Genomic DNA, 25,063 nt, shown 5'->3' on the forward strand with positions numbered 1-25,063 from the left:
TAGTAGGCATAGTGGGTATTCTTGCCTTATTCCTGACCTTAGTAGGAACAAGAAATGCCACACTGAGAGCTATCAGTGGGAGAAAAGATAGAAGTACATGAGATGATGCACTATTTGAAGTACTTTACAGACATTGTGGTGTTATCATGTATAATTTCTATACTACTTCTTTTCCCTTTCATAGCCAAATTTTTTGAAAGTGTCTTTACCTGTCAGTGTTTAACCTTCATTTCCTTACCTCCCACTCTAATTTCCCAAACAACTCCACTCAGGTTTCTCCATTGTGAAAACTAAGGCCACCACTAAGACATCTGTGCTATTAAATCTGAGGGACTTTTTTCCCATATTTATCTTATTTTCATACTTCTCTGTATCTTTCAGTATTGCAGCTGTTGCTTCCTTTTAAATTTACTTTCCCCCTATAGCTTCTAAAAAGTCACATTCTTCTGGTTATTCTTCAGTCTTCTAGTTCTCCTTTCTCTACTTGGCTTCTAACAGCATATTTTAGGCCTTTAAAAAATTGTTTTGTTTTTTGGGGGGACTCTGTATTGGGTTTCTAAGCAAACCTGTGGTTTAAATTATCATCTGTGTTACAATTATACTAAGAGTAACATCTCTGGTCTACGCCTGTCCTCTGAGATTAAGGTCTACATGTCCAACTGCCTATCTGGTATCCATTTCCATTTTGGGATGTCTAAGTCACTTCACAGTAGAAGTTCAACCCTTCCTCTCAAGTGCCTCCAGCTTTATTTAAGTGAATGATACCATCATATATCTCATTTTATATGCTACAAATCTGAACACTGTTCTTGATTCTTCTTTTTACTTCATCACCTTTATCCCACTGCATTGTCAGGTTCTGTTGACTTTATCTCTACACTGCCTCCAGTTTTCTCTAGTTTGAAGGAAAGAGAGACCCTGCAATCCAGAAGAAACATTATGAGTAAAGAAGAGAGGTGCTATGTTTGGTAGAATATATATAAGTGGAGGCATACAACTAAGAGTAGATGTAACCTTGCAGCTGCATTGCCAAGGATACTGATTGCAAGAATCATCAGTTTGAGTGCTCACTGGTTGCCTAGGTAAATGAGATGGTCAGATTCCTTTGCAGTACTTAGTAAGGTTTGCAAAAAGAAAAAAAAAGGCAGGCACTACAAATGGGAGACTAGTCAGGAAGCTAGCCCTTGTATCAGCTTTGTTAAGAGGTATTAAGTGCTTATATTGGTGAGTAACATGGGAGGAGAAAAAGATCAATTCATTGTCACACTGTTACTCATTATGTTACAGCAATAGTGTGGATCTGAAGGCACAAAAGAGAATTATTGAAGATTGTGAGATTCCCTTACAAAGAGATACAAGTGGAATAGAAAGTTTTAGGGAAAGATACTGAATTCCACATTTAATATATTGCTTATAAGGTGTGGCTATAGACTATCAGGTGGAGACATCTAGAGAATGACTGGGAATAGTGACTAGATGCTAGCTCCATCTGATAGTGTAGGGAGTCTCCAGAGCAGTGTTGAGAAGTCATTTGAGGCAACATCCATCCAACTGGCAATGTCTACTTTGGGTATTACATATGTACATGCCAGCATGGTCTAGTTCTTGGGATCCATGCCAGGACTGGAGACGTAAGGACAGAGGATGATGGTTGGGGAGGCATGAAATTTGAATGAGACTGATAAGCCAAAAAAAAGAAAAAAAGAAAAAGGAAGGGTGGCGGTGGTGGTGGAATAAAATGATAAAGGAATCAGCCACAGATAGATCTAGAACTTTTGCATGTTGAGAAGATAGCAGCTTCAGAAAAAGGGTCAGAACTGATGGATGGGTCTGTTGTTGGGAAAAAATGATAGAAACGGGGGAAAGAATTTTAGGAAGGAGATCCTGGTTCTTAGGGTTACAGAAAAATCAGGGAATATAAAGACTTGAGAAAGGACATTGTATTTGGACCATGGAGAGAACAATGTCAGGAATTTTAAAAGGCAGGAGTTAGGTAAAAAGGGATTGGTATTTTTGTAAAGATAATGTTGCTGGAAAATGTCTCCTAAGAAATTGGGAATAGTTTTTGAAAAGTTAACCAGTTAACGTCATACTAGTAATACTAGTGTTTTGCTAGACTTTGAAAAAGTTTGTAAAATGTGAAATAAGTGATAATTTTAAAAATTCATCATGGATTAGAAACTAATTTAGAAATAGGGAATGGGAGGGAGGTGGGGAGGGCTGGGGGGGTGGGCTGGGATGGGTGTAAAAGGCAGAAAACTGTACTTGAACAATTAAAATTTTAAAAAAGGAAAATTTAAAAGGAATAGGAAATGAAAACCATGGGTAAGTAAGCCATCCTGACCAGAGTCAGTGGGAACCCTCTGGAATGATGTAGTAAAACATTCCAGGTTTTCGCATGGTACTTCGGTCTAGGAAGCAAAATGCTGGTGAAGCAAATGGTGACAAGTAAGCGCAGGAATACTGCTGAAGGCAGCATGGCTGTTCAGGGACCTAGCAAAGTGCTTTTATTTTTGGCAGTTGCAAAGTGATACTTCAAGTAAATTGGGCTATCTTTTACTAAGAATAATGAATTGTGACTCACTTATTCTGATATAGAAAAGAAAGTACAGAGTATACTGGAGGCATTTTAGAGTACACCTAGAGATACTGGCCCACTATGAGGATCTGGCCTAAAAGAACCAAAAAAAAGGGGGGGGGGTGGTGGTCAGTGTGGGGATAGTTTAATTACAGAAGCAATTTGATATAAGAATAGAATGAAATGAAACTGCAACAGATCTGAGGGGAGGGGTACATTATCCCATTGTTATCAAACCTTAGCACTTAATAAATGTGTAGTTCTGGTTGATGACTGTTAATGAAGACTTAACTGTAGAAGACACAAAAAAGAAAGGAGATAATCATGCATAGATCAGGGAAGGCAGACATATTAAATCAAAATTGGAAACCTTATTTTTGTATGGATGGAGCAAACTTTCTGAATGTTCTTATTAATTGTAATAAAGAGTATATAGATCCTTTTGGATGTCTTAAGTTGATTATCATATCTGAAAGTATGACTTTGTTTCTTCCCTTTTAAAATTATTCTGTCTTTTATTTTTTCTTATTTTTATCTTACTGTGCTCTCTTGACGTTTTAGTACAGCCTTGAGTAAAAGTTATAGTGGGCATCTGCTTCTTATTCTTTTTTAAAGGGTAATGCTTCTGATGTCTCATTATTATGTATTATATTTGGTATAGATTTTTGGAAAGATCCATTTCATTCATGTTTTCCCTTTAAGGTAGTTTTCTTTTTTTAATTGAAGTTTGTTTTTAATTTTTAAAATCATGAACAGTGTTGAATAATATATAGTATTTAACATATAATAGGTTGCATAATATATAGTATTTTAATAACAACATTTCTAGTAAACTTCATAGATAAAAAGATGGTTAGTCTCTTCTCCACGAGTTGAGCAGTCATTTTTCTACTGCATGCTGTAAATTCTGTTCTCAGTCCCATAGGCTGTGGTGCTGATTGCAGCTCTTCACCAGTCAGCGGGGATGAAACCAGGGACTAAGAGGGTCAGCTATGAATTTGCAAATGTACTCTGGTTTTTAAACATTTTTCCTATAAGCTCAGCCTTGGTTTCTTTTCCTTCATAATCTCTGATAACTACAGGTTTCAGATATGAAAAAACATTTATAATTAGATACAGGTATATTAGGTTGTTAATTAAAATGAGTACAGAAAGATGGATAATGTGGAATCAAATTTATATAGAGTTTCACATAAAAGTATATGTCATGTTGGAAGGAGGCTATAAGGCACCATAGCTCAATATGCAAAATTTTAAATTGGATTAAATTTGTATTCCATTTTTATTCACTACCATATGTGGATTTTTTAAATAGTGCACACTAGATGTTATTGAGAAAATATTTTAAATTGTAGTTTGTATTAACAGATTATAATTATCTCAATCTAATGATAATCTTTTAACTTTCTTGCAAATAATGAAGCTTTAAAAAATTATTACTTTAATAAATAATTACTTGGCTTTTTGGTTCACTTCTCTTCTCTGAGATACTACCTGTATATTACTTCCCAAAAAGATGTTCTGGAAGATGCCTGATTAAATTTTAATAGCAATAGCAGCTTTTATATGGTTAATCATTCAGTAAAATTGAATTAACTGTTGGAGGGGAATTTGATTAAGCTATTTCTTCTTAGATTTTCCCTCTTCTTTATTATATTCTACAGCATAGCCAGAGTAGGGGTTAGCTGTTTTATCTGAAGCTATGGGTGTATATCAAAACCTTTCTTCAGGGCCAGTATTATGATTTAGCTAGTTTTGGGTTATTTTTGATTGTTGTTTTTGTTTAGTGTAGAAATGACCTGTTTGTAAAGTGTATGCTTTCATTTTAACAGAAAGATTTTTTAAATGTTGGAGCTGAACCCTTATAAAAGTTTACTATTATAAAGTGCTGTGTACTTGATTTCTCTTCTGAAGAGTAGCCTTTCATATTTAATTATATTAAACATTTCTTATGCTAATATTTTATTTTAGTTGTATATTCAAAAATTATATAATTTCATATAAATTAATAATTACTAATCATACTTTTCCTTATTAAAATGTATGTGTATCAGTCCTTTATTTTACTCTAGCATTAATTATAATATTCTTATGTTCCATATATCATAGCCATAAAGCTTTGAGTAACATAATAGAATAAAAGTACCTGATGAAAATTATGCTGACCCTACTTGGGGAGGGACAGGGAAGAGGTGTTGGTGGAGTAAAGAACCTATTTCTCTTGTGTTCTAGTCCAGCAGTTTTCTACCTTTTTGACCACATGGCATACATAAACTAATTACTTAAATTTTGCAGCACACCAAAAATATAGTTTTGTTAATCTGACCAAAAAATAGGTAGAATTTTGATCATTCATACTGGGCGGCTATTGTTGTGTTGGCTGTTGTCATTTTTTTATTTGACAGTCTAAAAGAGGTCAGTGCCTCTAAATAATCAGGTATTGCATGTTTTAAAAATTCTTGCGGTACACTGGGTGAAAATTGCCCTTCTATTCTGTCACAGTTTAGAATAGGGAGACTAGCAAGATAACTATGTCTAGAACTACAGAGTAGGCTCGTAAGACTTATAATTTTTTTCAGAGTATAATACAGTAGTCAATAATAATTTGGTAAATGATCTTTGTCTCTGTGAGAATAAGTCTACTCAGTATCATGGGAACATTTATCGTTGCACATAGTATAAATATATTTATGTACTGCATTCCTGTATGTTAACAAAGTCCCTTTTTTTCCTTAGCTCATAGAAACTTTACAAGATTTGTCTGTTGCTATTGAGCATGTTAATATATACATGTTAATATTTACTGTTATACCTCCCCCAAATGAACACAGATCATTAAATCACAGACATTGATAAAATGAACCCCCCGAAATTTGTTTCCTACATGATCAAATTTTTCTACATGATCAAATTTTCTGTTTACTAAAAGACATTTTTTTTCCTTTTTAAGACATTTGGTCCTGTTTTTTTTGTGCCCAAACTCTTCTGAACATAATTTAACATTTGTGGGATGATTAAAATGGTACTTTAAATTCTAAAAATCAGAAGAGTTGCGCAGAATTCTAGTTGCTAAAAGTGCTAGGTAAACTAGGCAACTCTAGTACATGTAGTTCAGTGCATTACTTATAATTGGGTTCAAAATACCAAGTTCATAAATCACTTGTTCGTGTGAAGACACCCTGATACTGTTAATAGAGTGAAGCTGGAAAAGCCAGCCCAAAGGCTCCGCTGCTTTGCGAAGAGCTTTCGCTCCAATGAGAGGTTTTTAGCTTAAGAAGAAAAATTATTCCAGAAGACATCTTGACCAATCTAAAGATGGTTGTTTTGGGCATGTGGAAGCCCAAGACTGAACTGGACTTAAAATAACATGACTCTTAGCGATTCTTAGAATAACATTGTATGAAGTTGTTTCTAGGCCTCAGATCTTGCCTGAATAATCCTCCTAATAGACTACAAAGGGTCAGAACAGAATAATCCTATTCAAAAGAAAATACACCCCAGTGTCTTACTTTAAATTTATTTATTCTTTTAATTCTTATACTTGACAATTAAAATGATTTGCCAATCTATTCCCTAAAAATAATTGATACATAATATATTCTGAGTCAGATCTCAAGACCATATGAGCTTTGTTTTTTGGTCAACATTACTCCTCTGTTTCAAGAGGTAGAAGAAGTGACTTATTCTGAAACTTAGTACCCCATTGTAAACATGTTTTGACCAAGGAACTCAGTTAGGTGGTGAAACAAGTCTAGCCCTCTGGAAACAGTGACAAGCTCTTTGTAAGGAAAATCTGGAGTTGCCTTTAGGAGGTACTTTAGTAAGCTCTTTGGAACTCTTTCCAATTGGTTATATCGACTTTGGGGATGAGGTGGAGATAGGCCACAGATCTGAATTTTCTATTTTGCTCTGAATTATTCTTAGTATGGTAATTTTATATTTGGGATTTCTTCTGGGATTTTTCTATATTCATTGCACATCTGTGCAAATGAAGCTTGGGACATACTTTGGTTTTGTCTGGACAGCTTGCACACTGGCTTTAGGAATATTTGAGAAGAAATGCCATTAAAAAAAGTCTGATTCTCATCTGAATATGTATCTAGATGGTCTATCAAGGATAATATATAGAAGACTGTCTAGGAATTAGGTAGAAATTTTAATCTTAAATTAATGTCTGTCACACTAACTAAAATACAGAGCTTGGATAGGTATATTTTCAGAGAGAACTTTTTTCAGAATGAAAGTAAGTGAAGAGAAATTGATGTCTGAGCTCCGTGAATCCCAGGTTTCAAAGTTATGAGCTGGCGGTTCATGGTTATGGGGAACACAAACTTCACTTTTAAGGTTAGGTTTCCAGGGTACTCCAGTGAGATGGAGATAAAGAAATCACTTTAATTTATCACGTGACTTTGTCTCACATTACTCATAGGTATACTTGAAGGCATTGTGATGTTGGGTAAAGGATATGGCTTTTGAAGTGTCACAGACCAGAGTTTAAATATGAGTGATTAACTGGGTGGTATTAAATATGTCTATTAAATGTGTTTAATTAACAGTGCCTATATTTCTTCATCTGTGCAAGTGGGAATGATAATAATAAGACTTTTCTACAGAGCTGTTACTGGGAAGTGAATAAAATGACATTTCCTAAAAAAGACAAGCCTTACTTTTAAGACATCCTCCACCCACCCTCCCTGCCACCATGAGTATCATGGTCTGAGAGTGTAATATCACCAGAAGGAGGTGATATTGCTCAGAAGGACACTCGTAAGTTTGAAAGTACATTTTATATGTTGGTCTCTAGTTAGGACACTTCTCAATGTCTTAAGTGAACTAAAGGAGTATTTCAATGAGCATTTAGGCCATCGTTTGAAAAAGCTGCAACAATTTTAGATTAGGTAACCTAGACTTTAGAGCTTTACTTTTCCTTCCACAGCTATTGCTCTGGTGGATGGCCTAGTGTTCACTTAACATAGACAGTGAGTGGTTCAGTACAGAGGACTGGGAAGGATGTACTACCGAGTAGGGTTATCAGCTTTTTTAAAGGTGTCAGTAGCCTTACTGAAATTTGTCCTTGCAGGAGCCTGGCCATTAACCATACATTTACTGTCGCCTCTCCCTTCTGTTCAGTTGGATGAGAGAAATAATTGTAAGATAAACACAAAACACTTCAAGGCTCATTTCTTAAAAGTCTGACTTAGGGTGTTTTTGTGTTTTTTTAACATTTTTTTTAATTTATTTTTCAGAGAGAGGGAAAGAAAGGGAGAAAGAGGGAAAGAAACATCAATATGTGGTTGCCTCTCATGTGGTCCCCAACCCAGGCATGTGCCCTGACTGGGAGTCGAACCGGTGACCCCTTGGTTCACAGACCGTGCTCAATCCACTGAGCCACACCAGCCAGGGCTGTTTTTTTTTTTTTTTTTAATCCTAAGAATCAGGTGCCTTATTTGGACTTCTGCCTTTAGAGAGTAATCAATTGCCTCAGAATTCTTGGTGAATTTTTAGTATCCAAAATAAAGAACATGTTAATTTTTAAAAACAATTTTACTACCTATTTTGGTTATAAAACCAAAACTTTTGGTATACTGTATTTATCTTATTTATGATTTTCTCTTTTTTTTCATTTCACCAGTGTATAGTTTTTTAACCTCATAGAGCATTTTTCTTATGAGACTTTGAATATACTTACTTTTATGCGTTTTATTGCAGTTTGAAACCAGAGTAATAATTTTGCTTGTAATCTTTAAATATTTCAAAAGTGTTTTTGAAGAATACATTTAGGAAGTTATCATTCTGAGTAGCAAAAGAATGACATTAGTAATGTAAATTAATTCACTGCTGTTTTATTGAGTTAGTAGTCTGAAAGCAGTGATACATGTGTGATCTTCCTCTATTTATTTTGCTGGGGTGTTAGTTTGTTGTCATTTTTTTGACCCAAGTCCCCCACCCCCTGTCAGCTTGTTTTCTCTACCTGTGGATCTGTTTCTGTTTTGTTTTGTTTATTCCTTTTTTTTTAGATTCCACATATATGTGAAACACGCAGTATTTGTCTTTCTCTGTATGACTTACTTCACTTAGCATAATGCCCTCTAGACAGATCCGTTCATTCATCTATTGATGGACACCTAGGTTGCTTCCACATCTTAGCTATTGCAAATAATGCTGCAACAAACACAGAGGTGCATATATCTTTTCTAATTAGTGTTTTTGTTTTCTTCAGATAAATAAGTGACTCAGAGTGGAATTGGCCAGGTCATTTGGCAGCTCTGTTTTTATTTTTTTGAGGAATCTTCATATTGTTCTCCATAGTGGCTGCACCAATTTCCAGTGCAGCCGACCAGTGGTTGCCTTTCCTGCACATCCTCACTGACATTTGCCGTTTGTTGGTTTTCTGATGCTATCCATTCTGACAAGTGTGAAGTGATACTTCACTGTGGTTTTAATTTGCATTTTTCTGATGACTAGGGATGTTGAACATCTTTTCATATGTTTGTTGTCATGTGTATGTCCTCTTTGGATAAATGTTTCTCCAGTTTCTCTGCCCATATTTTATTTTTTTTTCTTTTGGTGTTAACAGAGTGTAAGTATCAAATCTACTAAACAAGTAGCCTAGTGCAAACTTTGATATACAGCTGGATTGTTTATATGTATAAATATCTGAAAGTGAGATATATGAACCATTGGCAACTATTTAAAGAGCCAATAGATATATGAAAAGATGTTCAATGTCAGTAGTCATCAGACAACTGCAAATTAAAACCACCATAAGATACCATCTCACACCTGTCAGAATGGCTATCATCAGTAAATCAACAAACAACAGGTGCTGGCAAGGATTTGGAAAAAGGGCAACACTTTTGCACTGTTGGTGGGAATGCAGACTGGTATAGCCACTGTGGAGAGCAGCGTGAAGATTCCTCAAAAAAATTAAAAATAGATCTGCCTTTTGACCCAGCATCCCACTTCTGGGAATATATCTGCAGGACCCCAAAACACTAATTCAAAAGAACATAAGCACCCCTATGTTCATTACAGCATTATTTACAATAGCCAAGATATAGAATCAGCCCAAGTGTCCATCAATAAATGAGTGGATAAAACAACTATGGCACATTTATACAATGGAATACTACTCAGCCATTAAAAAAGAAAAAGTTTATTTTAGGTGTTAATTGAGTGTTAGTATCATAGGTGGAATCACAGGTGGAATCTAATGAACAAACTGAACTAATCAGCAAAACAGAGATAGATTCCTAGATGGACAGCAGATGACAGCTAGTGCGGGGAGGTTAAGGGGTGGAAGGATTGAGCAAAAAGGAAAAAGGATTCATGGACATGGACAACAGTGTGGTGACTGCTGGTGGGGGAGGTGGTATAAAGGGACTAAATGGTAATAGAAAAAAATACAATAAAGGTTAAATTAAAAAATAAAAATAAAAAGAATACTTAATTGGAGATATTTCTAGGCTTGCAATAGTGTTTAGAAATAAGGAGACTTTCTGAAATAAAGTGAAGTTTCAAATACTTGTGGAATTAGTGGTGAGATCTGTTTTCTAAAGTTTATAGTCAGTGAATTCAAATGACTCAATGTTATAGAAGTTAGCAAAATTACAATTTGAGATCATTCATTTCCTTCTTTCATCCTTTATAAGGGTACAGGATACTGAGGTAGGTATATATTTGAAGTGGTACAGTATACACTTTTTCTCTTAACCTTTGTCCTTCCCACTCTCTCCTCCTGCCTTTTTATTATTCTTTCCATGGCATTAAATGTGCTTAACTCCAGATTAGACAATTTGAGAACTTATTAAACTTATTTTTCTTCCATTTATATATGTAGCCATTACCATTTTTCTCATGTTCTTTTGTCTCTCAGTCTCTCATTTGTCATAGCTATTACACTAGTTTACATTAAGTTTGTTTGTTAGTACTCTATACTTCCATTGGAATTATCTTTCTAAAATGCTAAGTACCCGATAATTGATTCAGCCGTTTTTCTATGCTGCTGATGATTACCAACATTATCCAGTTTAGATTTCCTTTATTTCTTTTTGAGAAGCACATAATAGGCAGTGAGATTAATAAAGGAATAGTAGTTTGGAAGTAAACTAAGTGATGGAGAAGTCATGAATTACGAACTAGAAAAAATGGATCTGAAATACTTGAATCCTTGTAGAGCTGACTTATCTGTTCCCTTTCTGGTTTTAATTAGTTTTGTCCACATCTGTTTTCAGAGACCTAAAGTTTCCTCAGAGTTCTAGAATAACTTGGGACAGTGACTACTTTTCATAGATTTTTCTCCATTGCAGTCAAATATGGTTTGAATTTTTCTTTTTGTACAGTTCGAGCAAGATAAATTACAGTGTTTATTGGACAAAAGGTGACAGGCAGGTGTTATTACTAAAAGCCAATAGATTAAAAAAAGGAACTCTGAAACAAATGGAATAACATAAGGAGTAGTAGTTAATGAGATGTTAAATAATTTAATAAGTCTGGAACTGAACATTTAGAATGCAAAATAAAATTATGGGCAATGCTTACAGTTCCAGCCTGTTTTATCTAAAATAATTACTTCAAAAATCTTATTTATTTTCATTCTAGTTACAGGAGCACCCTTAAAAGAAGGGAATACTTTAATTACAAATATGCTGTGTTCTTATTGTGCTGTGCAGGATGTCTCCCTTGAAAAGTCCTGTGCCTTCTATCTGCCATAGGAAATGGACAAAGACTATCACAGTTTTAAGGGAATTTTCTATCTCTGGGAGTCAGGTTGAATCTGCATTTTGTTTGCAGAAACCACAGTTCTGGAATTTTCTAACTTGCCACAGGCCATTAGGCTGGTCTTTAAGATTGAAAGGAAACTCAGGTGCTCAAAGCAACTCAGAATTGACTAAATGTATTTTGGTTCATTTAAGCAGAGGGATAGAGACTAATCTGTTTCTTCTTTTTTTAATCCTTGCCTGAGCATATGTTTTATTATTTTAATGAGAGAGGAAGTGGGGGAAAGAGAGAGATGTGAGAGAGGAACATTGGTCAGTTGCCTCCTGTCTGCACCCCAGCTGGAATTCAAATCCACAACCTAGGTCTGTGCTCTGACCAGGGAATGAACCCACCTTTCGGTGCACAGGGTGACATTCCAACCAAATGAGCAACCCAGCCAGGGCTATTTCTTATTGTTAAGCTAATTTGAATTTGGCATCCAGAGTTTGATCCTAAATGGAACTAAGATTTAGAGAAGACACATTATCTTGATTGGCATCAGGAGGAATATGAAAAGATATTGAGTTTTAATATCACAGACAATTCTCTTTTTTGCATTGTACATACATTGGTTTCTGTTTTACCTGGAGCTTAGAGTAGTATGGGATCTAACTTGGTACCAACTGTTTAGTGAAAAATGAGCATGACTGGGAGAAAATAATGTTGTACACTATTACATGATAAAGAATCATTTTACAAGTAAAGATATGTTTTATTAGGGCAACTTGATAAAATTTAATTTACCGTGAAAGCCAGAGGAACGTATTTATATTGTGTCAGTAGTTTTGGATTGTTGTCTGTTTAGAGGTTTATAAAGTTAAGAGAATTCATGAAAGAACAAGTAACGGTCAGGTAAATTATGCTCACAGTGGCCTTTAAATGGATGTATCATGATGTAAGAACATTTAGACCGTGAGTTCAGATTCTGGGTTCAAATTCTAGCTTTATCATGTGTTAGATTATATCTTGGGCAACTTGGACAACAAATTGGTGTTTCTCTCTCTTTCAGATCAATACATTTTTTAAAAATAAATTTAAAAAAAGTTGTGTCTGAAAATATAGTAAACATTTTCTGTCCTGAATGCTGCTTTGGTACCAGTGTATTTTTGGATTTACTGGTGTCACTGAGCAGGGTTATATATACACTTGTATTTCATTTTTGAGATAATTGTTACTGTATCAGATCCTCTGACATATTTATAAGATTCTTTACTAATATACAATATATTTTATTTAACCAAGGGTTAACTTTTGTAATAAAATTTTCCTTATGGACCACTGATCTTCCTTAAATAGTCCTATATCTTTATATATATGTGTGTGTGTGTGTGTGTGTGTGTGTGTGTGTGTGTGTGTGTGTGTGTATGGGTGCACACACACACGAGACTTAATTTTTAGTCATAAGATTAAAATCTGTATCAAGGAAAATCAAATTTGCTAGAGGCATTTTATGTACAGTTAAAACTTTTTTGGTTAATCATCCTGCTTTCTATTCAAAGGGAACCTTGATAGTAGCTGTTCAGAAGAATATCTGAAAGTTTAATATTAGGTTGAGCACAATTTTGTTGAACTAAATTGAGTAATATATATGTTTAACAAATAATTTAAAAATTATGCATCTGAAGAATGGAAAGTGGTTCTTGGTGGTAGACATGTTTTAGAAAGATTGAGGGAACATTTATTTCTCTGCCCTATCAGAACCTTTGCAGGGAGAGTCTGCTTGGGAACCCCCATTATAAGAAGCTTCTCAGGTGATTTTTATGCACACTAAAGTTTTAGAACCACTGCTGAATTTTCTACTGGCAGCTTTTAGGATATTGTCTCCTGCTGGTTCTTCTATTAGAAGCTACTTCTCCTTACTAAGGGGAAGAACAGGGGTGGGAGTGGCTTGAATTAAAAATAGTTATACCCGATAACCTGCCATGTCCTATACTGTGAAATTTCCAAGGTCTTAGTTTCTGCTCTAAGTTCTCTTTCAACTGGTACTCCTTGGCGAAAGAAAAAACATGTCACATTAATGGTGATACACAACCTAAGTGGACTGTGACAGAGGTTTAAATGTTTCCTAAAACTTCAGTACTTCCTAACAAGGGAAAAAATGCATGTAAGGAAATGTCAGAGAATTTAAGTGGTCTTCTGGGGCCAGGATTGAAACAGGTTGATTTATTTTAAAGCTTAACCTCAACACTGTATGAGCTACCTTCCTACTTAGTGGAAAGAACATGGGTTGTGGGTTTGGGTAACCTTGGGTTGGAAATATGCCTCTATCACTTACTGGCCAAGCATCAGTGTCCTCATCTGAAAAGCAGGTATGATAACTGTTAAATCTCTAAGGTTATTGTGAGGATGAATGTCCCGAAGCCCATATTTGGAGTGCTTCAGCATGTTTCTATAGTTTTATTCCAGAGTGGGCATTCCAATAAATGATGGTTCTTATTTAGCAACTTAAGATGAGGCAAATAATGCCTTATGGAGTTAACCAATTATAGGCTAAATGAGTTTGTCAGATTATGAAATATATATTTACCTGTTCTGATGTGGTATGATAGCTAGAAACAAGAAAGATACAGAGAGTGTGTTGGGAGTTCCCTATTTTTACAGCTCATTTCCTGGTAAATTCTGAATGTGATTCTAGCCCAGAGCATTCTTTTTTTTCTTAATTGTTGTTCAGTTACAGTTGTCCCCATCCCCCCACCCCATTGCTCTGCCCTGCCCCATCTAACCCCTGCTCACAAAGACAATCCCCACCCCATTGTCCTTGTCCATGGGTCCTTTGTACATATTCCTTGACTTAACCTTTCCCCTTCTTTCCCACATTTTCCCCCTCTTCTCTCCCTTCTATTCACTTTCAGTCTGTTCTTTATTTCCATGTCTCTGGTTTTGCTCACTTGTTTATTTTGTTGATTAGTTTCCACTGATATAGGTGAGATTATATGGTATTTATCTTTCACTGCCTGGCTTATTTCACTTAGTTTATACCCTCCAGTTTTATCCATGCTGCCACAAAGGTTAGGAGTTAATTCTTTGTTTCGGCTGTGTAGTATCCCATGTAAGCCTGTGTAAATGTCCCACAGGTTTTTGATCCATTCATTTACTGATGGGTACTTAGGCTGTTTCCAACACTTAGCTATTGTGAATAACACTGCTATGAACATAGGGATGCAAAGGTCCTATTAAATTGGTGATTCAGGATTCTTAGGGTATAATCCCAGAAGTGGAATTGCCAGGTCAAAAGGCAGTTCCATTTTTAGTTTTTTGAGGAAATTCCATACTGTTTTCCACAGTGGCTGCACCAGTCTGCATTCCCTCCAACTGTGTACTAGGGTTCCCTTTCCTCCACAACCTTGCCAGCACTTATTTGTTGATTTGTTAGTGATGGCCATTCTGACCTGTGTGAAGTGGTATCTCATTGTGGTTTTAGTTTGCATCTCTCTGATGGCTAGTAATGTTGAGCATTTTCTCATGTATCTCTGGGCCATCTGCATGTCCTCCTTGGAGAAGTGTCTGTTGAGGTCTTTTGCCTAGTTTTTAATTGGATTTTTTGTCTTCCTGCTGTGGAGTCATATGAGTTCTTCATATATTTTGGAGATCAGACTCTTGTCCAAGGTATCATTGGCAAATATGTTCTCCCATATGGTTGGTTCCCTTTTCATTTTGATGATGGTTTCTTTAGCCGTGCAGAAGCTCTTTAATTTGATGTAGTCCCATTTGTTTATTCTTTCCTTTATACCCCTTGCCCTAGTGGATATATCAGTGAGAATATTGCAGAGCATTTTTAAAGCTCCAGATTCTTCTTATAACTCCAGATGCTGACATTGAAATGCCTACAGGACATCTTCAACAGGTTACCACTTAAGAAGTTCAAATCTAAGCTGGCCTTAGTTTCCAAACACTGATGTTCTTTGAGGGCTTGTGCATCAGTGAATGAAATTCCCATCCATCTGCATCCTCCACAAAATCTGATTTTTTACCAAATTCCACTGATTGCTACATTATAAATCTCTTTCTCCTTTCTGTTCACCTTCATTCATCACTATCACCTTCATCTAAGTTATAGTCATTGCACTTCTAACTCCTCCCTGCATCTCTCTTGTTCCTGTCTATAATTCAACCTAATTTGATAGTTCTTTAGTGTAAAATTTATTGCCAAACCTTATTTAACATTCTCTAGTAATTTTGCCTTATGTTGACCTTTTCTTCCCCATTTTATTTCATATGTGTTTCCTCTCTAGCAGTGACTGGCCTCTCTTCTTCTCTTTTTTTGAATTGGAATGGGCTTATCATATAACTGCTTTTAGACCTTTGCGCTATATTTTTATTAGCATTTACCTCTCTTTGCAGTTATGTATTTGCATGGTTATTGGGCTCTACTATCTGTTTTCTGAAATAAAATGTAAGTTCTAGGCGGAGACAATTTCAGTGTCTTCAAACAGCCCTGACAACAGAAGAGAAATATTAAAGTACATAACATTGAATACTGAAGTACATAACTAGGCAATGAAATACAGAGTGATTAATTCTAAAGTGAGGTAAAGTACAGATGGAGTCACAGTGTTGGCATTTTAAGCATTGTTACTTGGGAATACTTTAGTTACTGTAGCATAGGCTTGATCAGCCTCTAATTTTACTTTTTCTGTTCACTAAATGATAGTAATATTTTGAGTTTTGAATTCCCTAGTTCAAATTAAGAGCTTCCAGAAGTTGATTGTACTTAAATGAGCTTTAGAATAAAAACTTTCCCCTTCCTCACATTTGTATAACATTTGAAGTTTACAATTAAAAAAAATTTCTGGTTACATACTTCTCGATGTTTACTATGTGGAATATGTTAGTTGCTTGAGACATAAAAATTTTAAAGCACTACCAAAACTTACAAAGATAAGAAATTATAGATGTTTTAATAGGTTTCTCAGCTTATAAAAGTTAGAGGAATTAAGAAGATTAATATAATATTGGAATTATGATTTTATGGGTATTTTTGGTATTTAGACCTTAATTTACTGCTTGATTTGTTGGCAGATTCAAATATCCTTATGAAAGCCTTATGAAATATTTAGTATTTTCTTGAAAATTGGTTTAGTTCCTTGTTTATACTTAAGAATTAGTGCTTTCAGTAAGATTTGGTTTCCATCTATCCTGAATTCTCCCTAGGAGCATACAACTTCAAAAGTAAAGAGGCACAGTCAGCAGAAAAAAGAAGTGGTCTGAACATTTATGTGTTAAATATGCATGTTAATTAAGAGAAAAATTAGAAAAATATGAAAACAGATGTTACATAAATTATTGCAGTCCCAGGGCAGCAGTAACTTATACACTGACAATAATTTTTATATGTGCATGTGTATGTCTATTTCTAGATTTCTCAGTATTTATGCAATTCCACAGAGAATAACTAGAAAAAAGAACTGGTATATCCTTTCAGTGAGACTGTGGTAAACATTCCTTTCGCATATGGATTGCTGAGGAAGTCTGGTTGTTTCGTACAGTCTCACTGTGCAGATAGTATTGCTGTCTCCTCATCTTGCCTGTAGCCTTTTTCTTCCCTTCTTGCTCTGTCTGATGGTATGTCAGTGAGATCTTTTTGTGGGCTTATCCTGTCAGAACAAGAAAATAAATTACAATCCTAGCAGTGTACTGTAAATTGTAAATTGACCTTGGTATAAAGTGTGTGTTTAGAAACAGAACAGATTACAGCCACTCAGGACACTGATTGTAGGGTCAATTATTTTTTGTTACTGTCACAGCCTCTGAAGAAATAGCCATTGTTCTGTGAATAGTATTGACACATTAGTATGGCGATATATAGTGTGTTAACATAAATACGTATTCATCAAATACATACGTGTTGGAATATTTCAAAGATATTTGAATGTCTTTCACTTTCAAAGTGAATGAAAATGGTCTGTATTTTTATAAGGGAAAGATGAGAAATGGAGACATGATTTATTTTAGTGGTTGAGCAACTTTATTTCAACCATCTAGGAAAACTAAGTGACTATACTGACCTAGAAGCTGCTGACAATATTTAGGTATATTCCATATGCATATTATACAATTTAGAAATTTGTTGTTTATAACTTTTTCAGATAAAATTAAAAGTTAAAATAAGGAAATGCTACATTAGAATGTCATAAATCATTCTTTTAAACAAATGAAACATGAATTATATGTAATACAGAGCATAAAACATTTTTTAGAAATCTGTCTAGAGATTAATCCTACATTTATTTCTATTGTTCAGGAATCCTACTTTCCTCTTGAGTAGTATATGATGCTAAAATGTATTTTAAGTAATTAATGTTTTTTAATCTCAGTAGATTTCAGTTACTTCTAATATTTTTCATTTCTGTTACCAATTTATGTTTCACATTATATTGCCTAATTACTATTGACCTTTTGTATTTATGCTGAGCTACTGATAAGCTCTAACAGGTTATTGGGAGTAAAGTAAACTCATGTAGAATGAAATCTAGAGGAGAGCGATAATTATATGTTTAGCAATTTATTAATATTAAGAAGTTTTGTACTTAAATAGAAAACAAACAAACAAGCAAAATGTAACCAAAGACACTGAAATTGAGAACAGGCTGACAGTGACCGGAGACGAGAGGGGAGGGAATTTCAGTGGAAGGGGGAAAGGGTTTGGAGGAACTAGTATAAATGACACATGGACAATAACAAGGCGGGGGTGGAGACAGGAGGGAGCTGGGGAGGGTTGGGGGGTGGGCTGGGATGGGAGTGAAAGGCAGAAAACTGTACTTGAACAACAATTTTAAAAAAAAGTTTTATACTTAAATTGATAGCTATTTTAAGAAATTCAGTTGTGATTCTTGCAGAGTTTATATAAAGATATATCTGTGTCAAATATGATTTGTAAAAGTATATTATTAAAGGTGATATTTATACAAAAAGTATATGGAAATTAATTTTTAATTCACAAATATTGCCACACTGATATGTTTGTATATTTTAATTTTATATCTTACTAATGGTTTGGAATAAGCTTTCAGTGGAATTTTTTTCACATTTCTGTTCAGATGTCAAATTTGTATTTTATGTGATTTTAATACTTAATATTTTATTATATACTAGAATAGTGTTTGTTATATGAACACTTTATTTTATTGCAATGAAAAGAAGTTGTACGATTTGTTTGATACTGAGGTATTTTGAATTTTTTTGGTAATATAATGCCTTTTATTTCACATATTAATAAATGACTCCCTTTCTTCCTGGAGTTAAAATAGATAATGGAAAGAGTGATTAATGAGTAGACTAACATTTGTCCTCTAAGAACTTAAAATAATATGAAAAATATTTTCAGCCTGTCTTTTCCATTTTTGCTTTGTTTTAGGGTTTCTTCTGGAATAGGAATATTTGAAACTATTTTATTTGTTTATCTTTCTAGGCATTTGCTGATTTTTCCAGCAGCTTAATTGAAGGAGTATTCTGCTGATCTTTATTTCTTGATTCTTCTTTACGTCCTGTTTGCCACCAAGACTCGTATTTGGAGAACTTTGTTGTACTGATCCTTGAAGTCACCTTTGACCCACGATAAGAGCATGCATATTCAAGAGTCAGTTAGATTTGTGGATCAATAAAGTTCTTCTAAAAGGTAAGCATATATTTATTCAGAATGTACCTTTATCAACACCAGTCTTCATCTGTTCAGGCTTTATAACAAAAACAGACTTGGTGTCTTACAAACAACAGAAATTTTTCTGTTCTGGAGGCTGGGAAGTCCAAAATCATGGGACTAAGAGATTCTTTGTCTGGTAAGGACTTCTTGGTTCATAGACCGGGAAGGAATGAGAGAGCTCCCTGATGTCTCTTCTTATAAAGGCATTAATCTCATTTCATAGGACTGTACCCTCATGACCTAATCACTTTCCAGTAGCATCACTCCTAATATCGTCATATTGGGAATTCAGATTTCAGCATATGAATTTTGGTACATAAACATTCATTTCATAACAGTACCCTTGTGTTCCATAGATTCATGTTCGAAAAAATGTGTATGTGTGTATACATATGTGGGTGTTTATACACTTCTACTGGTTTTAGATTGTAGGTTCCCTCATGGAATGATGTTGACCTCTATCACAGTTACTTCAAGTTACCAGATCTGTTTCTCTCCATCTCATTTCTACTGACTGGCTTCCAGTCTCTTCCTTCATTGTTTCTCTTATCTGAGTTTTCAGGGGGGCATTAAAAGTTTCTTCCACTTCCCTATAGCACTCTCCTTAGGGAATGTTTTTTGTGTCTTTCTTTTTCCCTTTTCTTTCTCCCCTCCCTCCTCTCTTCTTCCCTCCCTCTCCATATTCATTAAATTTGTTACAGAAGAAGCAAAATTAGAATGATCGAACTTAGAGCTGAAGTTATCTCAGCTAGCATTTACACTTTTTTTCCTTTTTTTACCACAACCTATTTACTATTACTTACAATAGTAAGTAATTTCTTACTATTAAGAAATAAAATGTACATTTCTGAGCCATTTCTCACAGGTACAAATGTACAAATGAAACTGAAACAAAAGTTGCAACAATTTTTACCCTGACTACCTGGAATGTATGCTGGGCTCTATTCTGTTCTCTTTTTTGTATGTTTTATTTAATATGTGCTGGTGCTTACAACTGTCTAATAATGGATCACTTTTGTAATTTCAAAAACCATGCTTTAGATCACAAGTATATTTATTCACCACTGACTTGTTAGAAAGGTAAATGGATTCAGGCCATTTGTTTTCTGTCTCTGTCAAGCTGCTTTTAATTCTCTCTCCTCTGTGTTTCTCATCTTTCTCCATTCAGAACAATCTATGAAATGATTTGGTGAAAGAACTGGGTAACTGCTGGGAAACACCAGCCCTTGGTTCTTCTATAGTAAGAACACAGGTACAAATAGAACTCAAAATTTGAATGGAGGATAGTCTTTGATTGAGTCATCCCTTATAGCAGAGTATATATTCTTTATTCTTTTCCTGTTTGTTTCATCTATGTAAATTGTGTGCTGATATCCTTAAATCATTCTTGATTTAAAACATTTTCAACTTTTTCAGTCCTCTATAACAGCCTAGAATAACCCAAATACTTTCCCAAAGTGGTGTCTTCTAGCACCCATTCTCATTTTATTTAGCATTTTTATCCTTTTAATAAATTGCAGGCTTTTTTCCGATTCTATAAGTAATATGTTCTTAGAAAATTTGGTGTATATATAGAAAATTTTTAAAAAGATAAAAAATACCCCTACTCCAATGCAGCAAAAGTGTTTCTAAGAGGGAAGTTCATGGTGATATACTCCTACATTAAGAAAAAAGAGCTCAAATAGCCTAATTTTATACCACAAAGAACTAAAAATAAAAAAGAACAAGCTAAGCACATAGTAGAAGAAAGGAAATCAAGAGCACAGAAATAAATGAAATAGAAACTAAAATAACAAGAAAAACTGTCAATGAAACTATAAACTGGTTTTTTTTTAAATGGCAAACAAAATACACAAACCTTTAGCTGGGCATACTAAGAAAAAAAAAAGACAGGACTCAAATAGGAATGAAAGAGGAGACAATGCTACTGATACCACAGAAATACAAAGGATTATAACAGAATATGGTGAACAATTATATACCAACAAATTGGACAACCTAGAAGAAATGGATAAATTTCTAGGAACACACAACTTACCAAGACTGAATCATGAAGAAATAGATAATCTGAACAGACCAATTACTAGAAGGACATTGAATCAGTAATTAAAAATCTCCCAATGAAGAAAAGTACAGGACTACATGGCTTTTACTGGTGGGTTCTAGCAAACATTTAAAGTAGAATTAATGCCAGTTCTTCTCAAACTCTACCAAAATATGGAAGAGGAGGGAACACTTCCAAAACCATTTTCTAAAGCCAGTGTTACCCTGATACCAAAACCAGATAAGGGCACTACAAGAAGAAAAAAATTACAGGCCAGTGTCCCTGATGAACACACATGTAAAAATCCTCAACACACTGAAATGAACTGAATTTACCAATACACTGAAAGGATCACACCCTGTGATCAAGTGGGATTTATTCCAGAGATAGAAGGATGCTTCAACATCCACAATCAGTGTGATAGACCACATTAGTAAAATGAAGGGTAAAAATCACATGATCATCTCAATAGATGTTGACAAAAAATAAATCATTCATGATAAAAACACTCAACAAAATGGGTATAGAGGGAATACGCTCTAACATAATAAAGGCCATTTATGACAAGTGCACAGCTAACATCATACTCAATGGCAAAAAGCTGAAAGCTTTTCCTTTCAGATCATGAATAAGACAAGAATGCCCAAACTCACCACTCTTTTTTTCCCTCAAGGACCCAACTGTCGTTTACTTGGGCTATTTATCAGGGTGTTTTCTGCAGTGAGGCAATGTCCCCCATGTACAAAGAACCAATCTTGCCACTTTTATTTAGTTAGTTAGTTTTTTTTAATTTTTTTCTTCAATTTTGCCACTTTTAATTGACATAGTACTAGAAGTTCTAGCCAGAGAAATCAGGCAAGTAAAGGAAGTAAAAGGCATCCAAATCGGAAATGAAGTAAAACTGTCTTTATGCAGAGGTATGATATTGTATATAGAAAACCCTAAAGACTGCACCCCAAAATGGTTGGAGCTAATAAATTAATTCAGCAAATTTGCAGGACACAAAATCAATATGTAAAAATCAGTTGCACTTCTATACACTGAAGATGAACCGTCAGAAAGAGAAATTAAGAAAACAGTCCCATTTACAATTGCATCAAAAAGAATAAAATACATTGGAATAAATGTACCCAAGGAAGTAAAAAATCTGTACACTGAAAATTATAAAACACTGATGAGAGGAATTGAAGAGCACAAATAAATGGATATTCTTTGCTTGTGGACTGGAAGAATTAATATTGCTAAAATGTCCATATGACATGTCCACCCCAAGCTATCTGTAAACTCAGTGAAATCTGTATCAAAAGTACAATGGCATTTCTCACAAAAATAGAAAAAATAATCCTAAAATTTGTATGGAACCACAAAATATCTTAAAATAGCCAAAGTAGTCTTGAGACAGAAGAATGAAACTAGAGGCTTCATACTTCCCAATTTCAAACTACAGGGCCCAACACAAATAATGCCTCTTTTTTTAATTACAAAATATTTTATTACAAAATCATAGCATGTAATTCTGTAATTTAACACTATCACACTCAAGCACACCATATGATCTTTTAGATGAAATGCTCAAATTAAAACTATAAATTATTAGACCGACTTCCGGCCAAAATGGAGGCATAGGTGGACGCACCGTGCCTCCATGCACAACCAAGATAGGGACAACAACAATTTAGAAACAGTAACATCCAGAACTGACAGAAAATTGATCTGAATGGAAGTTGGACATAGACCCATTCATCCAGACCAGTAGGAGGGGTGGAGTTGGGCAGCCAGGCGTGGTTTGCAGCACGGAGAGCAGAGAGAGTTGGGACCTGGCACGTAAGACATCGGGGGCATGTAAGGCATCTGGGGTGCACAAGACCGCAGTGGGTGGACCCTGCGTGCTCAAGTGGCAGCTGGCAGACCCCAGCTGAGGGGTGGCAACTGGCAGACCCAGTGAGGCAGCCATTGTAAAGCAAGGCAGTGGGCGCAACCCAGATCCCAGTGCTGGGAAATAAAGCCTCGGAACACTGATTGAGGACACCTGTGGGAGTTGAGGTGCCCTGAGAGACACCCAGCCTCACAGGAGAGGTCCTTGGAGGGTCCCACAGCATGCACAAGCCCACCCACACAAGAATTGGCACCAGAGGGGCCCAGTTTGCTTGGGGGAAGCAGCAGAAAGGACTGAGGTGCCATGGAGAACAGAGCAGGCGCCCTTGTTCCCTCTCGACCCCGCCCCCACATACAACATCACAGCCCAGCAAATGGGGTGCCCCACCCTGGTAAACACCTAAGGCTCTACCCCTTACTGTAACAGGTGCAACCAGACCAAAGAAAAAAGAGAGAGAGAGATGACTCAAACAAAAGAATAAATTGAAGCCCCAGAACCCATCCTTTTAAGTGACCCAGAGATAGCCAACCTATCAGATGCACAGTTCAAAACACTGGTGATCAGGAAGCTCACAGAATTGGTTGATTTTGGTCACAAATTAGATGAACAAATGCAGGCTACAATAAGAGAAATGAAGGAAAATGCACAGGGAACCAATAGTGATGGGAAGGAAACTGGGAATCAAAACAATAGAGTGGACCAAAAGGAAGAAAGAAACAATCAAACAGAAAAGAATGGAGAAATAAAAATTCAAAAAAATGAGGAGAAGCTTAGGAACCTCCAGGACATCTTTAAACGTTCCAACATCCGAATTATAGGGGTACCAGAAGGAGAAGAGAAAGAGCAACAAGTGGAAAACTTATTTGAACAAATAATAAAGGAGAACTTCCCTAATCTGGCAAAGGAAATGGACTTCCAGGAAGTCCAGGAAGCTCAGAGAGTCCCAAAGAAGTTGGACCCAAGAAGGAACACACCAAGGTGTATCATAATTACATTAGCCAAGGTGAAAATGAAGGAGAGTTCTAGAAGCAGCAAGAGATAAGGAGACAGTAACCTACAAAGGAGTTCCCATCAGACTGTTAGCTGATTTCTCAAAAGAGACCTTACAGGCAAGAAGGGGCTGGAAAGAAGTATTCCAAGTCATGAAAGGCAAGGACCTACATCCCAGATTGCTCTATCCAGCAAAGCTTTCATTTAGAATGGAAGGGCAGATAAAGTGCTTCTGAGATAAGGTCAAGTTAAAGGAGTTCATCGTCACCAAGCCCTTATTTTATGAAATGTTAAAGGGACTTATCTAAGAAAAAGAAGATAAAAAAACATGTATAGTAAAATGACAGCAAACTCACAATTATTAACAACCACACCTAAAACAAAACCAAAAGAAACTAAGCAAACAACTAGAACAGGAACAGAACCACAGAAATGGAGATCACATGGAGGGTTAGCAACAGGGGAGTGGGAGGAGGAGAAAGGGGGAAAAGGTACAGAGAATAAGTAACATAGGTGGTAGGTAGAAAATAGACAGGGGTGATAGAAAAGTATGGGAAATGCAGCAGCTAAAGAACTTATGACACATGGACATGAACTAAAGTGGGGGAATGTGGGTGGGAGAGGGTGTACAGGGTGTAGGGGAGTGAAGGGGGAAAGTGGGACAACTGTAATAGCATAATCAATAAAATATATTTTAAAAAACTATAAATTATTAGACCATATTATTACCCTATCAATTACTCTCAAGCAGGGGTTACTTCTGCTGGACCATGTATATTACAAAGCTATAATAATTTAAGCAGTATGATATTGGCATAAAAAGGCATAGACTAATGCTATAGAATGGAGAGCTCAGAAATCAACCCTCACATGTATGGTCAATTAATTATGACAAAGGAACCAAGAATATATAATGGGGAATGGTAGTTTCTTCATTAAATAGTGTTGGGAAAGTTGGACAGCTACATGCAAGTGAATGAAACTGGACTGCTGTCTCATACTACATGTGAAAATCAACTCCAAAATGCATTAAAGATTAAATTAAGACTGGAAATCATAAGACTCCTGGAAGCAAACAGTGGGTAAGCTACTTGGCATTTGTCCTGGCAATGATATTTTGAATTTGACATTAAAAGCATGGCAACAAAAGCAAATATAAGCAAGTGGGTCTACATC

At 35.5% G+C, this 25,063-nt stretch overlaps 1 protein-coding gene across 2 annotated transcripts in view; it reads left to right on the plus strand.

Moving 5' to 3' along the window:
- Nucleotides 1–25,063, plus strand: part of TBC1D5 (TBC1 domain family member 5) — a 479,919-nt gene that overhangs the window by 93,914 nt on the left and 360,942 nt on the right. For both annotated transcript variants that reach the window (XM_045856992.1, XM_045856988.1), the window contains exon 3: nt 18,747–18,953. The gene's annotated coding sequence lies outside the window, so the exon portion shown is untranslated. The remainder of the gene's footprint in view (nt 1–18,746; nt 18,954–25,063) is intronic.

This window comes from Phyllostomus hastatus, unplaced genomic scaffold, assembly GCF_019186645.2.
Source record: "Phyllostomus hastatus isolate PE091 unplaced genomic scaffold, TTU_PhHast_1.1 phas_scaffold_129, whole genome shotgun sequence".
In the NCBI taxonomy this organism is placed as follows: Eukaryota; Metazoa; Chordata; class Mammalia; order Chiroptera; family Phyllostomidae; genus Phyllostomus; species Phyllostomus hastatus.